The 22,918-nt window shown below is 40.8% G+C and overlaps 1 protein-coding gene across 3 annotated transcripts in view; it reads right to left on the reverse strand.

Moving 5' to 3' along the window:
* Positions 1–22,918, reverse strand: part of GUCY1A2 (guanylate cyclase 1 soluble subunit alpha 2) — a 315,001-nt gene that overhangs the window by 49,287 nt on the left and 242,796 nt on the right. The gene's annotated exons all lie outside the window — the stretch shown is intronic.

The following is a 22,918-nucleotide window of genomic DNA, read 5'->3' on the forward strand; positions in this document are numbered from 1 at the left end:
GGTTGACTAATTTACTCATTTAAAATATTTTTTTCTGTTTATTTTGGATAACTTCTGTTGTAATGCCTTCAAATTTGCTAATCTTTTCTTTTGGAATGTCTAATCTTTTGTTAACCTTATCCAGGGCAAAAATTGTGGTTTTCATCTCTAGAAGTTCAATTTGGAAATTCTTTTTCTTTTTCAGGTATCAAATTACCTTTTGAACATATGGAATACAGTTAAAATAACTGTTTTAATACTTCGCTAATTCTGACAACTGTGAGTCTGTTTCAGTTTTGATTGGCCTTTCTCATCATTATGGGTCATATTTTTCAGCTTTACAGTATGCTAGTAATTTTTGGTTGGATGTTAGGTATCATTAATTTGACTTTGTTGAGTGCTGGATATTTTTTTATATTCCTCTAAGATTTTATTTTATCTGAGAGAGAGAGTGAACAAGCACAAGCAGGGAAGAGTAGCAGAGGGAGAGGGAGAAGCAGACTCCCTGCTCAGCAGGGAGTCTGATGTGAGGCTTGATCCCAGGGCCCTGAGATCATGACCTGAGCCAAACACAGACACTTAACCCACTGAGCCACCTAGGTGTCCCTATTTTTCATATTCTTGTAATTATTCTTGAATTCTAGTTAGGGATGTAGTCAGATTATTTGGAAATAATTTGTTCTTTTTGAGTCTTGCTTTTTAAGATCTGCTGGGCAAGGCCTGAGGAGTATTTCATGTAGGGCTTGTTATTCCGCACCACTAAGGCAAGAATACCACGGACCCGTGCCCATGCTTTAGGAGGTTCTCCAGTCTTCCTGATGGGAACAAGCATTTTTCCCCCCAGGTCCTGTGTGAGTGCCAAGAACCTTTTCCTCTAATCCTTCCAGGTGATTTTCCCTTTTGGACTCAGTGGTCTCCTCACATACAAACAGTAATCAGTGCTGTGCAGAACACATAGGAGGCTCCGCAAGATCTCTGTGATTTTTGTGCAAATTTCTCCTTGCCAGTACTCTGTGACCTCTGACTTCTCTGATCTCCCCAGACTCTCAGCTCTGTCTCTTCCACTCCAGGAGTTCACTGGATGCCTCCTGGTTTGCTTCTCCTTGCACCACAGCCTGGACGTTCCCAAAGCAATAAATCAGGGAAATCATATGTCTCATCTTATTTGTTTCCTATCTCTCAGGGGTCACTGCTTTCTACTGCCCAGTGGCGAGTGTCATACACTGTTCTACTGTATTTTTTTCCTCCAGATTTTTAATTGTTTAAGGTAGAAGTATAAATCCAGTCTCTGTTATTCCATATTAAATGGGAGAGGTGAGATAATACTTTTTTTTTAAGAAACATATCTTTCTGAAAAATGTAGGCCTGTTTCTGATAAGTGACTATCTATTTGGGTTTAAAAAGGTTAAAAAAATGCTGAGTAATAATAGTCCTTTTAATCAATATAATTATAAACCACCTTTCTCTAAAGTTGGCAAAGGATTTTGCAATATTATTGTATTTCTTTAAGTTTCTTTTTGCTTTTACAAGGCCTATTTATATTAAACTCCCTGTGTAATACCGGCTTGCCCGAAAAACACCCAGACCTCAGATACAAAGGTTGTCAGTTTGGGCCTATGATCACTGTACTGATTCCTTTAAGCAGGAGGCAAAAAGAAGTGAATATCACATTGACACATCTCACAGCCTCTTTATTCTGTGCTTTTTGTTTGAGAAAAAGACTCCATGCCCCATACCAACTACATGGAAAGTTTATATGGTTCCACCAATGCTTCCTTTCAAAAGACCTGAGGGTTTTTTTAGCCAAATTATCAAAATGAGAATTATTATAACCTGAAAAATGTTGATGATCAAAACCCTGATATCTTGGGGTAGGTGGATGGAGAAGTGGTCATTTAAAAAAATTATCTCTTAGGGTGCCTGGGTGGCTCAGTGGGTTGGGCCGCTGCCTTCGGCTCAGGTCATGATCTCAGGGTCCTGGGATCGAGTTCCGCATCGGGCTCTCTGCTCAGCAGGGAGCCTGGTTCCCTCTCTCTCTCTGCCTGCCTGTCTACTTGTGATCTCTCTCTGTCAAATAAATAAATAAAATCTTTAAAAAAAATTGTCTCGGGGCGCCTGGGTGGCTCAGTGTGTTAAGCCGCTGCCTTCGGCTCGGGTCATGATCTCAGAGTCCTGGGATCGAGCCCCGCATCGGGCTCTCTGCTCGGCAGGGAGCCTGCTTCCTCCTCTCTCTCTGCCTGCCTCTCTGCCTGCTTGTGATCTCTCTGTCAAATGAATAAATAAAATCTTTAAAAAAAAAAATTGTCTCTTAGAAGGCCACTGACAATATACACAAACATATCAACAACCACACAAAGAGCACAAACCTGTTGTCCTTGTCTCTACCATATAATAAAATGAAATTCGGAGAATTATTTAATTGTGGAAGTAAGGAGATCTCATGGGAACTTACAAATGGAATCATCAGACTGTTTTATTTTGCATCTCCTTTGACAACTTATTGAGATTTCCAAGGAATTATTGCCTTTCTACGGAAATAAGTGATTGCCTCACTCAGAGTGTATCAAGAACATCTAGAAGGTACACAAAATAGATACATTTAATGCTCAATGAGGAATATAGATTCACTTTGAAGAGATTTAACATTATTTAAATAATTTAACCACTCAGTACCATCGGCATCTATCTGCCCAGTACCTCCTAAGTAAAGAGGGGGTGCTGCGCACTAAACCAGGGGTTATTACCTAGGGACATTTCCGCCCTTCAGCCAGTATCTGGCAATGTCTTGAGACATTTTTTATTTTCACCACTGGGATGGGGAGCTGCTACTGGCATCTGCTCAGTTGAGCTAGAGATGCCCAGGACAGCTTCCCCACAACAAAGGATTTTCCGGTCCAAAGTATCAGTAGTGCGGAGTCCAAGAAAACCTGCACTGAACGGACTTCCAGCAACTGATAGATACTTAGAAGACCAGCACACATGCAAAATAATAAATGCATGAATCAGATCAAAGCTTTGATGTGTAACACCAGACTTCACTTTTTAGAGGACACTTATGAAGAAGAAAAAATAGTGTTTGTCCTAGGGAATCACTGAAAAACACAGTAACTTCTGGATCTATCCTGAGGTTAGGATATCTGTTACCCCGCCTCCTGCACCTGTATGTGTGAAACACTACACAACCCTGGGAAACATCAAAGTCCCCAATTATTAAAAGATGCCATTATTCTCATAATACTGTACCGATTGTTCATTAGCTGAGGCACAAACACAACTGCATTTTTAGACATTTCTCCCACGACTCCTAAAAATAGAAGGCTTCAGTAGTTCAACCTCAGTTAGCCAAAACGCTCCCTGGTTTAGTCAACAGGAATCTTCGGGTTGGAAGACAGCAACGGATTCATTAGTCTGGCTTCTCATTTCACAAATAGACTGAAGTCCAGAGGAGCACAACGAAAACGAGCAATTAGCCCACAGTCAGCACTTCCAAAAATGTCAGTTCCCTTCCCATACGCCATGGTACCCAACTACACTGCTTACGGCATCAAAGACAACGCTACAGACCCGTTTATAATTCAGTCAATACGTTTACTAATTCCCTAATGTCCAAATCCAACTGAAACCATGATTAATATGAGTTCCGAGCCAGCAAGTTATTAAACAAATACCAGTTTGTGTTGAAATAGTCCTATTTGAGCAAGACAGAATGTCCACATTCAAACAGAAGGTCTATAGTAGAAAAAACAAGAAAGATTTCTGGTAGAAAAAGCCAGTTAGCAGTTTACTCATGTCTGCATTTAAGTTTTATTCTTAGATTCATGTTGTTAATATTTTAAGCTGTTAAAAATAGTTAATTAACTGTTTTAATAGTCAGCCCACTAAAATCATGATTCACATGATTAGGAAACAGGGAGGGAAGCAAGTACTTCATCTTTCTACCAGTATTAACATGCATTATAAGTTTTATCATAAAATATTTCCTTCCCTAATAAAATTAGATAAATGAAATTTATCTTCACATTTTTATTGTGTTCTTTTATTAATAATCACTATCTCCCTGACAGGAAAATACCAATTAATGTTTTAAATTCTAATTTTAAGAGCTCAAGATTCTTAGGCAGAATATAATCAACTCATATAACGAAGGCAGTTTTTTTTTTTTTTAACAACTTCTCCTTGTTTCCCCCATGTCCAAGAAAACAGGGAGAAATAATCTCTGTAGATATGTGGCATTTTTCCTTCTATCAGGGGACTCAGCCTCCAAATGGTGGTGTCAGGATGTCACATTCTCAAGTAATATACTTGGACAAACAGCACTTTGGGCAAAAATGTCTTACTGTGTTTAAACATCACAGAAGTAAACCATTCATAGACAAATTTCAATTTACAGAAAATATTTGACACCCCCCCCCCCCAAAAAAAAAGGCTCCCATCACTGGTATGGTAACCTATAACTTCAGACAAAAGAAATAGAGTTACTTCTAGAAAATAAAATGGTGAAATTTCAAATAATAGGTCCTTTCGAGTTAGGGGAGAAAGTGAGTTTGTAATCTTGTTTATGTGTTTTTAAGGGGAAAGATAGGACCTTACCAAAGATGATTAGGAGGGCACGCCTGGAATCCTCCAACAGACACCACTGAACATGTTACTGGAGGCTGTGAAGGGGGTACAGCAATATGGCCCAGCACCAACACCTTCTTATGATACCATTACTCTGTACTGTTACTGTGTACCAAGAACCATTGTGATTATTTAAATACACTGGATGCCTAATAAATATTTTAAATTTGACTGAACTTGTAGGAGAGTTATTATTAAATAGGCCTCGAAGTTGAATTTGAAAGTTGATCTTTGTGCAGAAAAAAAATGCTTTAAGAATTGTTTTTAAAGGGGGAAACTGATTTAAAGCAACTGACATATTTAAGTCAAATGTGCCTATTTTTAGGAATAACATATAATTTTGCAGTTGAGAAACACAGCATTTTGTGCCAGAAATGTGGACAACTGATACATCACTTAACATAGTATTATAATTAAAAACGTAAGGAACTGCTCATTATAATAACAAAAGCAGAATTAAAAGGAATATTTTAGAAATTTGAGAAAGTGGTACCATTTTCTACCAGCATTTTTCATTCTGATATGCGGAAAATAATTCAAAACCTTTTTCTTTAAGAAACATCCAATCCTTGGCCATCTATCCAGGATGCTAAGGAAACACCCTACTAATCATATCCATAACATTAACCAAATCATTGTATTACATACATCTTTACTATTTAATCACACAGATTGAAATTTATTTCTCATATCATAAAGGCATTCCTTGTTAATGGTTTCGTTTTTAACCAACAAAGTCTATAAATTGCTATAACTTCAAAGCTCTTAGAAACTTCTATTTTAAGACTACTACTAAAAAGTATTGCTACTAATTCTGTTAACTGATGTAAATCATTTACTGTCAAAATGCAGATCTTAACAGATAATCTGGAGCACATTTCTAGTCTAAAAGAAACTTTACAATATTGTGGACTCAAAAAATTATTTTAAAAAAGCTTAAATATGTAGAAATGGGATAATGGGATTTAGCAAAGAATTCTAACAGCATGGAGTGTGTATTTATCGATTTATAAATTAATCCATCTAAACTATAAACAATTTATATTTATGTTTTTATTTATTTCTATTTTTATTATTTTTATCTATTTATGTATATCTTATTCTCAAAACCAAGGACCAAAGTCAGCCAAGAGAATTACTTTCAACAAAAATATCCCGAAGTTTGAGTCCTTTTAATAGTAACCTGGGAAATGCGCAATTTCAAAGAATAGAAAATAACCCCTGCTTTTTCATACCTTAAAGGAATTATAAATGCAATCTGAGGGTTTTGAAGGGGTGGGGGGGCGGGAGGTTGGGGGAACCAGGTGGTGGGTATTAGGAAGGGCACAGATTGCATGGAGCACTGGGTGTGGTGCAAAAACAATGAATACTGTTACACTGAAAAGAAATTTAAAAAAAAATGCAAAATGTGAGAGCGTGTTTGCCCTCTTCCACTCCTCATTCCTTCCTCAGCTCCCATCTCTTCCTTTCCCTTTGTGCAGGCCCCCTCTCTCTCACCAAAGTCCTTACCTAACAATTCAATCTCGAATACTTGCTAGGCACTGTGGAGGACAAGAAGGACCAAAAGATTTTATTCACTTCAAGGAACCTCAGATCTTACAAAGTTAAGCAAAGATAGAAATCTTATAAGAAAAACATACACATGTGGTCAATAAATACCAACTTTAGATTCTAGATATTAAAAATTATTGTTAAAAAATTAAAAACAGGACGCCTGGGTGGCTCAGTTGGTTGGACGACTGCCTTCGGCTCAGGTCATGATCCTGGAGTCCCAGGATCGAGTCCCGCATCGGGCTCCCAGCTCCACGGGGAGTCTGCTTCTCTCTCTGACCTTCTCCTTGCTCATGCTCTCTCTCACTCTCTCTCAAATAAATAAAATCTTTAAAAAAAAAAATTAAAAACAAAATTTGCAGATACATGATTTTCCACTAAATACTACTTAATACCCAGTTCTTCTATGAGGAAATGGCATATACTATATTGTGATGTCCATGCCTACTGCTGATAATCAAATTTCTTCAGGCCAAATTTAGTTCATTTCACATCTCAAAAGTTCTATGTCTGAGATAGAAAAAATGCACTTGATAGATGTGTTCAGTAAAAAATCTTTACTAATTATCCTCTTTTGTAAGCCACACCTTTCTCCTTTGTAAGAACTGATGACATGGACAAGTTTACCCCCAAATAAAAGGAAAGCAACCAACTCTGGAGTTACAATGTGTAACTCTTGGCAACACTTCGGAATCAACACTTTAAAATTGCTGTTTGGTTCTTACTTCCCAAGATTCTGATGTAATGAGTTCGGAATGAGATGTGGGTCTTGGGACTTTCAACTCTGGACTTGCTAATGTACATCCAAAGTTGAGAACCGAAGTGCAGAACATCATTTACGTCTCTCACACGCGCTAATGGATCATCAGTACCGCAGGAGCCAGGTCGCTCCAGAGGCCCTCCTGCTTCCCAGCTCACGCCCTGAGCCTTCGGATTCACACGCACACTAATTCCGTGCAGCCTTGAAAAGGAAACACAATATTCCATCTTGCTTCCAGAAGACAGCATTCCTGTGTATCTCTAGAAGACTTTTGAAAAGACTAAAAATATATGTTTTATTAAAATGTCAGCAAATAGTGAGGCACTTGTGTGGTTCGATTAGTTAAGCTTCTGCCTCTGGCTCAGGTCAGATCTTAGGGTCCCGGGATTGAGCCCCTCCTTGTGCTCCCTGCTCACCAGGGGGTCTTCTTTTCCTTCTCCCTCTGCCCCTCCCCCCACCATGAGCGCTCTCTCTCTCTCTCTCTCTCTCTAATCAATAAATAAAATATTTTTTAAAAATTAGCAAATAGAGTAGAACTGTGAATATGCCTCAGACTTAATGCTTTTCAGTAGGTTGGAGACAAAGGCTCATATATGGTGTTTTATGGAGTTTCACACGGCGAGTGGCAAAAGGACTATAAAGAGAAACCATCTCATCTTGGAGCATTGGTCACTGGAGGAGCCTAGCATAAGCACGGCAGCGGGGATGGAGAGCACTGTAGGGTTATGGGTCTGGAAAGGGGTGCTGTCTCTTTGGAAGTTGTCATACTGGGAACCTGACCCATCGCTTACTTGCTAAATGGTCGTGGGCAAATTACTTTTCTACATTTTCTCATCTATAATATAGAGATAATGTATCAGCTTAGTAGGTGATACTAAATCTTCACTCATATCCAATACGAAACACTAGGATTATTAACTTGCACTGGGAAAGTATTTTTGTAATCTCATAGTGCAAGGGCTGGAGAATTTCTTGGTTCACAGACCTTATTCCACAAATACGGAAACTAAAGCAAAAGTGTGAGTGGTGTGCCAAAGAACACAGCTAGTGAGGGTTATACTCCAAATGGAAACAGAATTCTTACAGTTTCTACTGCATGAGTCTTTCTATAATCACATCTTGGTACTGCTCCTTCTTAATCTTTTTTCATCATTACAAGAGATGAAAATGCACAAGGGTAATTTATATTTATACAAACCTCCACAAAATCTGCTTAAATAGTTACACGTATTATCAAGGGAATAACAAAAATTGTTTTCTGAAAACTTTGAAGAAATATTTTGCAAACTAACAGGAAGCTACAATATCAGTGGTTAAGGCCTCTGCCTTTGGCTCGGGTCATGATCTTAGGGTCCTGGGATCAAGTCCTGCATCGGGCTCTCTGCTCAGCGGGGATCCTGACTCCTCCTCCTCTCTCTCTCTGCCTGCCTCTCTGCCTACTTGTGATCTGTCAAATAAATAAAAATCAAATCAAATCAAATCAAATCCAAATATAACAACAATCATCACAACTAAGCCTAAGGACAGTGACCATTAAATGCAGTGTGCTATCCTAGATGGAATCTTGGGACAGGGAAAGGACAGTAAGGAAAAATTGAAGAAATATGAATAAATTATAGATTTTGGTTGATAATAATGTATCCATGTCAGTTTATTAATTATAACAATAGTGCCATACAATTTGGGGGGAAAACTGGGTGTAGAGTTTTGGGAACTCTGTACTATCTTTGTGATTATTCTGAAAATCCAGACGTGTTAGAAAATAAAAAGTTTATTTTAAAGTTTAAATCATGTATGATCCTGCACAGATAAAAGCACAAATGTACAAACTTTTTTTTTATCTTTACAAATGTTACACACCCTAATCCTGTTTTGTTACTACGGCTGTTACCAACGTTCATTCCGTGTGGGCATTAGATGGCGCTCACGCTCGCTTTACTGAGCAGGTTGGCTTCTGAACATCAACCACAGATCTCTCAGCAGGAGGTGTTTCTGGAAGATTCGGCCCAATATTAATTTTAAAGGTAAACTCTTTGAAAATACAGTTAACCCCCTAATAAAGGTTAAATAAACCTTGGGTTGGGAGACAAAATGCAAACAACGAACAAAACTAGAAATTAAGAAATCACTAGGCCGGCTTCACCGATCCCAAGGGGTCCAATGGTCGCCTTCAAGGCAACTACAGGTCTCCAAGATGTGCATGTCTGCTGTATCCACCGTCTTTATCAGATTTTTGAAAGAGGCATGGATACTGCAGTATTTGAGAACCATTTACTTTACTATTCCCTTCAGTTTCAAACCACATCTGTATCTTCAACATCTACCACCGAATTTTGTATTTAGTACACAATCTTTAAAAGTTTGTTGACTGAATAAGTGAATGGATCAGAAGAATGAATGAGAGGAAATTCTACGCTGAACACAAACATCACCCTTTCTTTCCTTGAATAACTTACCGCAGTATATTTTTACCACTCAAGTTACTTATTTATCTTTGTGTCCGTCATCAATATTTGCAAACTACAAGTGAAAAGCATCTTTTAGACAGGGGACCTTCAGTCACTGTTTTATAGCTAATTCCTGCCTCTGCTTGTCCTTTTAGTCTAGTGACTAATAAAGTAACATCATTTCAGAACTTTTCAAGCATCTTTAGATCATCCCAAATCAGGCTAAAAATGAGTAGGAACTAGAGAATGGCTGCAAAAAGAACATAAAAAGCTTAGCAACTGGAACTAAAATTACTACTCAAATCTCAAAATTGTTCTTTTTGGGCTGCTTCAGTCCAGCTGTGATGTTTTTATGTTTGATGGTCTCTCGTACAAAATCTAAGGAAAACAGGTTCTCACGAATCAGTGAGTCCATGGACTGGAGTAAGTCAGCTCACCGAACCAGGGCTCTGCTGTTAACCTGGGCTTTGAGAGAAAGCTCTAAGGTTTGGAATGAAAGGCTTTGTAATATTTGCTTCTAATTAGCATGGCACTGATGCCGTCCGAGCAAGCAAAAGAAAAAAGAGTGGGAAACTTTTTTCTTCAAAAAGGTAACAATAAGGGGCGCCTGGGAGGCTCAGTGGGTTAAGCCGCTGCCTTCAGCTCAGGTCGTGATCTCAGGGTCCTGGGATCGAGTCCCACATCGGGCTCTCTGCTCAGCAGGGAGCCTGCTTCCCTCCCTCTCTCTACCTGCCTCTCTGTCTACTTGTGAGATCTCTCTGTCAAATAAATAAATAAAATCTTAAAAAAAAAAAGTAACAATAAATCAAGAATATATACAAAGCCAGTCATCAAAGAGCAAATTCTGTGTGTGTGTGTGTGTGTGTATGCACGCGTGTGCGCATGTGTGACACACACAATGCTAACTATAGGGAATCTCTTCACACACAGAATTCCTAGAACAGTTAGTGTTTATGAATTTGTTCTGAATCCATTTTCTGAGCACACGAAATGCAGGATAAGAACTCAGTAGCTTGAACCAAACCATTTTTTAGTTAAAAAAAAAAAAAAGGATTTCTGATTCTTATTTTGTGTTTATCACTACATGACTTTATAAAACTACATATATAATATGTATGTACATATATTATATATAAAATATATGTATATATAGTTCTTTTGATATATTTTATTATAGTACCAAGTGACCTACAGGTCCCTAAAAATACCAAGCTGACTTCACTCCCCTCGGCCTTTATTGTTAGTTCTTACTTGATCTGACTCCCTTCTCCCACTTCTCTGGGGTCATTCCCATTCTTCATACACCCAGCTTAGCCACCATCTGTGGCCAATGCCTGTGCGTAAGTGCTCCCTCTGCTTTCCTTAATTCTGGATCTCTCTGGATGGCTTCTCGTCTTTCAGACCACAGCCTGTACGTCACTTCTCCCAGGCAGCCTCTCATCGGGAAGATAGGGATTGCTGGCATGAACTGTAGTCCCAGTATTTCCCCTAACAGTTCCTACATTTTATTAATTTTTTTTCATTACCTGTCTTCCCTGCTTGGTGCTAAATCTGGGAAAACAAGGATCGCATCTGTCTAGCTCACTGTTCCACCCCAGCACCTACTAGAACGTTCCTGCACATAGTAGTAGCTCAATAAATACTGAAGTGAAATATGAATAAATCATTTCTTTAAAAACTTCAGAATCTTACTACGCCTTCTGAATTAGATATTTGAAGTGTATTTTGTTTCCTTCAACTGTTCCTCTTCATAAAAGAAATGTCCTTAAAAAATGGATCTAAGTAAAGAATAGTTTGCCAGAAACTTGCCTAAGGTATTCTTCCATTCCTTTTCACTTTACTTCTCCTACCAAGTTAAAAACAATCACATGAGTAAACAGAAGTAACCAAGTCAGGTTACGTGAGTGTATCTGAGCAAAGGCACTTGTCCTGTGGAACAATCTAAGGGCTGCCTGTGAGCGTTGTAACCACGAGTTGGAACACAACAAAACGCAGCCACTGACGTATGGGGCTGGGATGTCTGTTTGGTGTATGGCAGGGGACAGAGATAACTAACAATTACCAAAATTATACCAAATAACTGCAATTTTAAACACACACACGTGTGTGTGTGTGTGTGCATGTGTGTGTATACTTAAGTTATTTCAATTAGAGAACGGTATTATCAAAACAAAAATCAAGCCATGGTAGAATATCATTTTTTAGTATAAAATAACACATTTCAATAGGTAATCACTTTCAGTGATAATATTAATGAGGACTATATTCTCCCCGAAAGGAGCCAGAAGCGTTTCAGAGTACTATGAAGAAAACAGCAGAAATATTAAGATACCCATCTATATTATGAACTTAATAGGTAGTCGGTAAGAGACATTTGCATGTTTAATTAAGTGCCTGAATGTCCAGGGAGTATCACAGTGACAGCAGTGGACCCTAGCTTCTGACACCAGATTCTGTCTCTCTGTATAGCCACACATGGGCAATTCAGGACCTTTTAGGGGGGAAAAGCCAAATAAAACCATATCTTGTCCAGTAGGATTCCCATTGTTTCAACAGGTAGGCCAGACAAGGCTGTGCATTTTAAGTATGACAAGGACTGACCACCCAGAGACTGAGACTCAATTCTATCGGTCTTACAAACAGGTGACTGATAAATATTTATGTATTAGGTAAACAAGCAAAACTCAAGTTGTACACTGGCATATTATATTTCTGACTTCGAGTATTAATATGGGCTTCAGGATGGAAAATGAGTTTAGACTTCTGGCTAAGCCACAAAGACTACAGGCTAAAGGGGTTCTTTGTGAAATGTGAGAATGATAATGCTGATGGAAACACAGAGCCTTCTTAGAGAGACGGGTAGGTGGCCAACTGACGGGACTTGGTGAGAATACAGGTAAGGATAAAAGAAGAATTATAGGGGAGGATGCCCCAAACTCTGGATTAGTGTGCTGGGTGTCATGGATTGAAATAAGGCTAAAGAAGAAAGAAGACCTTCCTTTGGGGGGGGATGAAGATTTGAATGGGAGCATCAAGCATGAGTTAGATTTGAATGAGAGATATCAGCTCTGAAGCAGTTCTAGAAGCCTTGGCTTTGGCAAATTGACCAGTGAACCATGGGGGAAGAAAAAAAAAGAGCTACTTAAATAGTTTTGAAGAACAAAAATATTTAAAAGATTCATAATCAAAGTAAAGCCAAGGATCTGAATCCAAGTCAAGAGTCTGAAGCTGTAGAGCAGGCAAAGGTAGAAGTCGTAGATCAGAGCAGAATGGCAGGACAAAACCAAGAAGTCGGTGATGCATGAGGATTCAAGTAATAAAGTTTCAGGCAATGAAAACAAAGGGGATTTTGATAATAAAGAAAATCTCTCAAAATAAGAGTGAGTCCCTTAGTAGAGCTGCCTAAGTTCTGGAGAAAGAGGATGGCAGGTAGGAAGGACAACCATGTTGTGTGAGCAAGGACTCGGGGACCCATTCTGACAATGGGAGACCAAATTCAAGACATGTCCTGAGAAAGCTCATCTGGAGAGTTTCCTTGCTCAGAGTCCCCTGAACCAGACTCACTGAATCTGGCGAACAAAAATCCAGCCACTGGCATTTTCCCCACATCTGCAAGATGAGAACATGCAATAGAAGACATGAGCTTCTCAATTAGATGACCTTCGTCTCTTGATCTTGGAAGGAAACCACAGACATTCTTAATTTCTTAAGCCTCAGAAGAATTTTCAATCTACTAAACACAGCATAAGGGTCACATTTTTGAATTGTTCCTTTGCCCCAGTCATTTTAAAAGAATTCCACAAGAGGAAAAATACTGTAACACTTTTGGGAAAAAATATCACGGATCTCTTAAAAAGAAAAACAACTCCTATTCAAAAACTAGACGTGGTACACTGAAATTACTTATAATATCCAAACCCCTTTGCAAAGAATTTGTATTTTTCTTGACCTCGACAATGGTCCCATTTCATCTGATACTATTTGTAATTTTTTCTCTTAAAAGACCCTGTGCTTTGCTGTTTTGTAAATTCACTGAATAATTTACTTTTCTGGGATTTGGTATATGTTATTTCTTCCGCTTGTATTGTTCTCCATACCTCAACTACCTGAGAAATTCCTATTAATTTTATTTAATCCTCAATACTCATTTCAAATTCCTTCTTAATAAAGAATTCCCTGCTCTCTTGACCTCCCCTCCTCCCACCCTTCACCAGAGGATGATTCCATCCTCTCTGGTATCTTGGTTCTTGTACACTCTTCTCCTTTACCCATGTATACATGACAGGAAACTCTTAAAATTTTTTTTTTTTTTTTTTTTTTAAGATTTTATTTATTTATTTGACAGAGAGAAATCACAAGTAGGCAGAGAGGCAGGCAGAGAGAGAGGAGGAAGCAGGCTCCCTGCTGAGCAGAGAGCCCGATGTGGGGCTCGAACCCAGGACCTGGGATCATGACCTGAGCCGAAGGCAGCGGCTTAACCCACTGAGCCACCCAGGCGCCCCGAAACTCTTAAAATTTTACTGAAGAGATGAAAAGGGCCTTTCTTTGGTCATCTAAACAAATCTTCAGAAATCCCGAAATTCACGATACTATATTGTCAAATAGTTTCTCCCGAAAATGTTTATTTAAGAAGGAGAGTCTCTCTCTCTCCCTCTGACCCTCCTCCCTCTAAAAAAATGGAGGGGGAACCTGGGTGGCTCAGTTGAGCATCAGACTCTTGATTTCCGCTCATGCTCTCCGGGTTGTGAGACTGAGCCCTGCATCGCCAGGCTCTGCACTCAGCATGGAGCCTGCTTAAGATTCTATCTCTCCCTCTTCCTCTCCACCCTAAAAAAGTTTAATTTTAATTTTAAAATTTTTCTAAAAAAAGAGACACAACACGTTAAGCCAGGTGAATGTGTAGATCGTGAATAATTCAAGCTCACTGACCACTCATGTAGCATGGGTCATTTAAATACATAGGGGAAAATATTATTTACGATGTCTACCTACTCTACTCACTGGTGAATAATTGAAACTGAGAATGTAAATGTTATAAATACCAAGAATCAATATTTGTTTAAACATTTGCTACCCATCGAAATCTATATTCCATGAGAAGAGAGACTGTGTCTATTTATTTTTGTGTGAGAAACAGTAAGTGTTCAATAAATTTTAAATGAATAAATGAACCAAATACCTAAAATTCCATTGCAATGTTTAAAAACAAAATCACAAAATGCTCATTTCCTTCTACCCTGGTTTTGAGAATATAACCGTGTCTTCCTATTTATAAACAGTATAATTGCCAGGAGAAAAGGTGCAATTCATTCAGTCTACATTTATTTCATTTAGATATTCATTCACAAGCCAAACATTTGTGGGGTTCTTAATATATGCTACACAAGGTTCTATGAGATAGGAATAAAAACAGTCAGATGAGGTCTCTGCTTTGATGACATCTGCATTTTAATGGACATAGAATAAGCAAATAAAAATCTCATGCTGCCACAAATTCATGTTTTTATTCTTTTTAAAACCTGATTAAAAACTTCAATATGAGGGGTTGAAGTTAGGAGGGAAGGACTGGTCTGCTCTCTGCTCTCTACCGCCATCACACGGTACAGACTCTGAGCTTTGCCATTTCAGATCTTGAGTATTTTTCAATTCCTTGTAGTGCTCTGAACCAATTTGTAGAAATAGCATTGCCATGACTAAAATGATTTTTCATTTCTCTGGGCTGGGTGTGTGACTTTGCAAACAAGCAACCTTGCCAGGAAACTGAGAGGTAAAAAGGTCTTACTTCTGTCACAGGGAGAGACTAAGCTCAGAAAACCTAAGGGGAAAAAATACATAGTCATTTAGTGGAAACTGCCCTTTAGAAATTCAGTAAAATTTAATTAGAGACCATTTTCTACGATGACACAAGCCAGCCAATCATTGTAAAACCAGCAGGGGGAAAAATGACTCCTTAATGATAAATCAGCTCTTTTTATAAATTTAGAGGATGTCATACCTGCCAGCATCATCACAGTTAATTATGGCCGGGCTAGGAAGATGGAAAACAGCTTGAGAGTTTCCCACAACTATCCCCTCCTTTGGAATCATTTCCTCTCTACATTCCTCCAAGATCCAGCATAAGGAACCCATGTTTTGGACACTTCTCTCATGATATTTTAGTATCACTGTACTCTGTACGTATTTTGACTGGTTCATTGATCACATTGTCCTTCAAATATTTTTATAAACCTGGTGTTCCTAGATTGTAATCTTCTCGTGCCCATGTGTACCTTTAATCCTCAGAAGCTATCTTTCTGTATTTTCTACACTGGCTTAATCAAGCATATTATTCTAAAGTGATAAGGAAGAGAAGTCACTCCTTAAATGGCTGAACAACCTTCTTTAATCAAACTGGTCTATTTTTGTATTCACATTCTTCAATTTTAGGTACACACAGTTAGCTTCACAAGACCTTATCTACCTCTGCTGAATTTGCTCATGATGACAAAATGGAATAATCAATCCTTAACCTATGACATTAAATATCAGATATCATGATTGTGTTTCTATACCGCCAGCAACATATTTAGGCAAAAATGATGATGATGAAGCATTTCCTTGAAGGAAAAAAGATGTTATCTCTAACCATGAAATGTTTAATGGGGTTAGACTTAGTGAAAAACCAATATGGAGAGCAGGAAACCCTTCAAGCTCTGACTTTAGGATGAATTATTTTTCTCACTAGAGTGTAAGAGAGCCTGGACTCCTTTGCGAACAAGGAAAATGGATCTGGAAATCACTTCTTGACCAAAGCCAAGTAAGAAGGATCCACAAGATAGGATCAAGTAGAGCAGAAAGTATAGACTAAACTTTATAAAAACAGTATCCTTACTTTCTGTCTCTCATTTATCTGCTACAAAGTTGTGTGCAGAAATTTAGTCCCTCAGACAAAAGTAATGCAGGAATGGAAAATTCAGAACTGGGACAGATGACTGTGATCTAAGATTATTTGTTATATTTTAGCACTGTAATGCTTTCTGAAATACTTCTTTTCCATAAAGTAACTTCTAGGCTACCAAACATATTTCTGATCAAGTTTGCCAAAAGAATTATTTTCAAAAATCAGTGCTTTTTAAACTGCTGGTCCCAATCTTTTAGTGAGTTGTAAAGTTTTATTATTCTCTCGCTTTCATTATGTGCACCTTACGTACCACATGAACATATATGTGTGCTGTGGGTCAAGGTGTAAAATTTTTTACTATGCCTTACAGTTAGACCATTTGAAAGCCATCATTTTAAAGAACATGAATACATTAACTATGTTTAATGGGAATGTTTAAATCCCCTGAGGCAAGATGAACTCAAGGTATAAATGAACTAAAAGTTGAGGGAAATTGGAAGGGGAGGTGAACCATGAGAGACTATGGACTCTGAAAAACAATTTGAGGGTTTTGAAGGGGCAGGGGGGTGGGAGGTTGGGGGAACCAGGTGGTGGGTATTAGAGAGGGCACGGACTGCATGGAGCACTGGGTGTGGTGCAAAAACAATGAATACTGTTATGCTGAAAAGAAATAAAAAATTTAAAAAAAAATAAATGAACTAAACGAAGGCTTATAATAAGTTGGTGGAAGACACCAGGCACTATTTCCTCAGCAAGTTAATTCCCCAACACTGGCCAAGGCACCATGCTCTTCCGGCCTCTGACAGTCTCACCACTAGCGCCCCCTGCCGTGTTACTGAGATACGACTGACACAGATCAGGGGAGCTTAAAGGTAACCCGTTGTCTGGATTTTCCGCCACACGATTAGCCATCATCTCGCTTCAGACATAGTTACCCTCTCCTTCTTGTGATAAGGACATCTCAGATCTCCTCTCTTAGCAACAAGTTGGGTACATGACGCTGTACTGTCCGCTATAATCACCATCCTGTGTGTTAGATCCCTAAATTTATTCCTCTGATAATTGGAAGTTGATACCCGTTGAGCAGTATCTCCCCACTTCCATGAATACTTCTTTAAGACTGAAAAAGAGTCTGCTTCAAGATTGTTTTTAAAGATCCCTATTAAAATGAGATGATTTTAAAAGTCTACTTTATGATGTTAACTATTTAACAGACTGAAGCCCCAGAAAGACTGGCTCCAAGGGAGTAAGAGATACTGAGCACAAACACCACGCCTTCCTAATGAGAGAGCCAGCAGAGCAGTACGGGCCCAGCAAGGGGCAGTAACTGGTAAAAGAAGGGGCGGGGACCCTGGGGCAGGGACCCTGGTCTCCTCAACAGCCAGAAGGAAACAGTGAGCACGCTGGGCCGGGAGGAGGAACCTTAGCAAAGCAATGTCCTAACTTGAGCAGCAGAGGAAATCAGGGAGCATATCTTAAAAACAGGATCAGTCTTCTGAGAATGCTTTCCTCTAAGTGCTGGAGACTGAAACACTGGGCCGTATACAGCCTGTAGATTAACTGGTCAGTCCCAGCGTATGATTGTGGGTATGAACAGATAACAATACACTATGAGTCTGAGTTCCGATTTTATCTGTAAAAGAAGAAGGACCGTGTAATAGTGACTAATACTGTGCAGTGCCTTTCAGGTGTGCTTTTATGTAACCACTTTCTAAGGAACACAAAGTGGGTATATCATTTTCCCCAGAGAAAACCCAGAGGGGATATGACCCACGAGTTAAAAAAAATCCAGCAATTATTGAAGCAAGAATTAAAAACCTGGGTCTTTGCACTCCAAATCCTTTGCCCTTTGGTTGTACTGACCTGCTTTTCCATTTGAGAAAGAACAAAAGGAACCCAAGTCAGAGATACACTTTCCTCACTTCATGGCTTTGCCCTTGGCCGGCCATGGCGTTTGACCACACTAAGAATATCCTGTAAACCTGATGATATTATTTGGGGCTTCATCTGTTTACTTACATTCTTTCACAATAGACTGGGAAAAAAATACTGTATTTCATAAACTTGAAGACTCCATACAAGATGCAGGATTATTTTATGTACCACTAAAAAAGGAAAAAAAAAAAACCCACAAGCAATTAAACCAGAACATAATGCTTTCGTATCTCTTAGAATTTCCAACAAATACCAAAATATTTCTTTACACTTATTTAGAGATGAATTTTTTATCATTCTCTCTCTGCACAGCCATTAAAAAATTGGGGAAACTGGGGCACCTGGGTGACTCAGTGGGTTAAAGCCTCTGCCTTCGGCTCAGGTCATGATCCCAGGATCCTGGGATCGAGCCCCACATTGGGCTCTCTGCTTGGCAGGAAGCCTGCTTCCCTCTCTCTCTCTCTGCCTGCCTCTCTGCCTACTCGTGATCTCTCTGTCAAATAAATAAAATATTTAAAAAAAAATTGGGGAAACTATTCCTAAGGGCTCCTCCTGTTCGACTCTGACTCTTCTGACTCATAGGCCAAACGACTGCTGTCCATGCTTTCTCATCTGTGTCCCCCTCTGTGACCACACAGGTTCTACTCCTAGGCAAGTGCGAATGTTGAAACGTCAGGATTTTGCTAAAGTATGAACAAAGGGTCATTTGCAAACAATCACTAAGACTCATAGTCTTTCTTCCAATCATCTTGAAGTGGTTTATGGATCGAAGTATCTAGAGTGGGGTTTGTGTACCCATGTCCCCGGGAAAGTAACAACATGACATTTCTCTGTTTCTTGTGTTCACCTTCCTCACTCATGAAATACTTTGTGGTGAACACTAAGCTGTCCTCATTCGCAGGAGACACATGACTAGCAATCCTCCAGTCCTCTCCCCCTTCCCTGGCAGGGTGACCCACAGGTGTCAGGTGAGCTGTATCCTGTCTTCCCCCTTTAGGGGCCACACCCCGAGGTGAGCGCCACCGAACCATGGGCCACAGACGGCCATCCCCGATCCTCGTCCTCACCTCACCTCGGGCTGAGGCACGAGGCAGGCAGGGCTGGGGAGACACCAGCTGATCAGGGCCACTGGTAAGGCCTGGAAATACTTCCCAGATGGAAGTTCGGTTTCTAAGGAGATGGGATCAGTAAACCTGAGGAACCGACTTCGGCTGCCTTTCTTGTCACCAGGCCTTTCCCGGCACCAGGTTTTCTCTACTGAAATGCTGATGTCCTGCTCTCAGGATGATCCAAGACCCCTCCTCAGGCGCTCCTGAGAAGCAAAGACTCGCTGTCCTCTTCAGACCCTTAGGTGGATCTGACCACATGAGGACGATGGTGTCCCCTCGCCCCTAGTTCTGTCGCCTCAGAGCAGAAAGCACGCCTTCTCGAACGCCAGCAGCATTCATCGCAACGCAGGCCACATACAAAATGTAAAGTTTTCTAGTAGCCAAATGAAAAATCAGAAACAGGTCAGTGTCTATTTTATTTAACCTGATAATACCCACAATACAACCATTCCAAAGTGTAAACAAATTGAAAATTGAGATGTTATATTCCCTTTTTTTTTTTTAGAGGAAGTACTTGTTTTTGTTTTTTGAGAAAGAGAACAAGCAGGGGGAAGGGCAGAGAGGAGAGAGAGGCAGACCCCGCAGTGAGCATGGAGCCCGACGTGGGGCTCGATCTCGCAACCTGCTCCTGACCTGAGCACAAGCCGAGTCAGGGGCTCAGCTGAACGAGCGCCTGTCACGGCGCCTGTCACGGCGAGTATCTGCAATCTGGCGCTCTTCATTCACAGCACATCGCGGTTCGCAGCGGCTACGTCCAAGTGCCCACTCGCCACCGTGGCTCGGGGCGGAGCCTGGGGCAGAGCAGCTGCGACCCACACGCCGGCGCGCCGAGAGGCGGCGACAGGGCGTCTGTTTCCACCACGTGAACACGGCAGTGCGGTGAGGCGACCGGCGAGGTGTTGTGGGAGACGGAAGGAGGAAAAACAGAAAACCACCATAGAAACTGAGCTTTCAAGAATCAGAGACGGTGTCTCCTTAGGAGAAAGAGAGAAGTGAGTGGAACCAGAGGTTCTGAGGGACGCGGCGGCGGTGGTTCTGTACCTCTGGCAAGTCACTCTGCAGGGAGGAACCACAATGCGTTCCGCAAGGCGAGGGACCTCTTCTGGCACCACCCACGTATAAGCACTGAGAAAAAAATGTACTGTGGTCGCGACAGTACATGTGACCTCTCCTCGTGCGAACACAATCACAGCCACCATGATGAATTTTACCATTAAATAAAAATGTCACCATCTGGGGCGCCTGGGTGGCTCAGTGGGTTAAGCCTCTGCCTTCAGCTCAGGTCATGATCTCAGGGTCCTGGGATCGAGCCCCGCATCGGGCTCTCTGCTCAGCGGGGAGCCTGCTTCCTCCCTCTCTCTCTCTCTCTCTCTCTCTCTCTCTCTCTCTCTCTGCCTGCCTCTCTGACTACTTGTAATCTCTATCAAATAAATAAAATCTTTAAAAAAAATGTCACCATCAAGTGCACTGAATCCTTTTAGTCCTTATCCAGAGAACCGCTTCCTGCACTGGACTGACCCGCATTTCTGTACCGTGTGTCCGGGCCCGAGAACACAGTTGGCGCGCGCGGACAGGTAAGCAGCCCGCTCCTCCGCCCTCCTCGGGCTCACGCAGTAGATTTATTATTTGATAAGAAGAAGTGACCCCCCCCACACTTGCCTAGTGTGACTGACTTAGCACTTACAGTCTCTCGAGTGACTGTCGTTTGAGCTCTTCCGCCACCGTTCGTGCTCTTACCGAAATACATTCGGCAAACACAGTACGTGGAGGAAAACGAAAACAAAAACCGGCCAACCAGGCGTCCGGAATTCCAGCGGCTCGTCTCCCGCGCCCGCACCGTCGTCCATGCCTGCGCGAAGCGGCGGCGACGCGGCTCGGAAGTCCTCTTTCCACGAAGACCCAATTTTCCTTTGGTATTTTTTGTCTGTTAACCTACAAATTTTCTTTACGTTTTAATAATAAGGAAAAGTACATAAAAACGGTCTTTTGGCCTTTGACAGGTTCCTGTTAGGGTCACAGGATCGCACCCTCACGGGTGGCCACCCACGCCGGCATGCCGGGAGCCCTCTTCCGTCCCCGCGCGCACCGCGTCTCACCCAACAGTGACAGTTGTCAGTGCGGAGTCAAATGCGCTTTTGACCCTTCCTCATCTCCTCCGATACGACTGCTTTACTTCAGACTCGCATCATCTCTCACGGACTCCTACTATAATCTAATTTGTATTTCTGTTCTTGCGTTCTCCCTTCAAAGTCACGAGCCACATTGCTTCCCGAGTGGTCTTTTCCCCGCCTGGAAAAAGTCATGCCCTCAGCCTGGCCGCGGAGCCCCCCGTTCCCTCTGTGCTAACACTGAACCTGGGTTTTCCCTGACCGTAGCTTGGATTTGGGTCCTCCCTGAGCTCTCCTATGTTACCCACACACTAATTTTCCATTTACATATCATCATGTGTTTATACGTCTGTCTCTCCCACTAGTTTGTGAGCTGAGATCAGAGAAAGTCATGTTTTTTAAATCTTTGGTTCCTCACATAATATATACCAAGACCCTTTCCATTCAGAAACCCACACCTCAGAAGAGTGTTTCACACCCAAGTAAGGCACGAAGTACGTTTGTCAAAACGAATTAAATCTATGAACATGCCCAGAGATGGAGACAAAACTCCACAGTTTAATATAATATTCTGGAAACTGAAAGATTACTTTTTTTTTAATGTTCCTAAGTTTAAGAATCTCCCCCCAATCTTAAATGAATCATGTTCCAATTTAGAAACTAAGTTGGAATTGAACTACCAAAAAAGCCCTGGATGTAGAGTGTACATCAGTTTTAGATGGAGAGTATCCGCACCCATCATCCACTACTGCATTAAGTGGAGAAATGTGGTTCGCAGTCACTCGGGCCTGAAAAGCTCACTGAAGACAAGGCAGTTGGGGAGTGTGTAGGAACCTTTGGAAGCTTTCATTTAGCAAATATTGCCCTGGGTGTTCATCAAAATGAGGGGTTTGGTTTGTTTTTTTGGGTTTTTTTTTTGTTTTTTTTTTTTTTAAAGATTTTATTTATTTATTTGACAGACAGAGATCACAAGTAGGCAGAGAGGCAGGCAGAGAGAGAGAAAGGAGGAAGCAGGCTCCCTGCTGAGCAGAGAGCCCGATATGGGGCTTGATCCCAGGACCCTGGGATCATGACCTGAGCGGAAGGCAGAGGCTTTAACCCTCTGAGCCACCCAGGCGCCCCTGGTTTGGTTTTTAATGATCAGATCTGTTGCCTTCCTGAAGGATTTAACTTATTTTGTACACACTTTCTCCTCCTTATTCTTCTGACCCTTATAGTTTCTTAGGCCTTTTTGAAAGACAAGCTTGTGAAAGGTAGCGAGTAGAAGAGCTTTCCTTGTCATGTCATATAATGAGCCTGTTTTATGGGCTGTTTGAAGAGTAACTGAGAACCTGTATTACTGAGTGAATACAGAGGCGGCTGGGACCTCTTAACCCACTGAGTCACCCAGGTGCCCCAAACTGCTACTTTTAAATTATGTTTCCACTTTGATGCTTCCAAAAAGCTTGTCCAACCAAATATTTTCTTGTTCTTGGTAAGCTCCTGAGTGTAAACCTCTTGGTATAAAATTATTTAAAATGCTAAAACAT

Source organism: Lutra lutra, chromosome 10, assembly GCF_902655055.1.
Source record: "Lutra lutra chromosome 10, mLutLut1.2, whole genome shotgun sequence".
Lineage (NCBI taxonomy): Eukaryota > Metazoa > Chordata > Mammalia > Carnivora > Mustelidae > Lutra > Lutra lutra.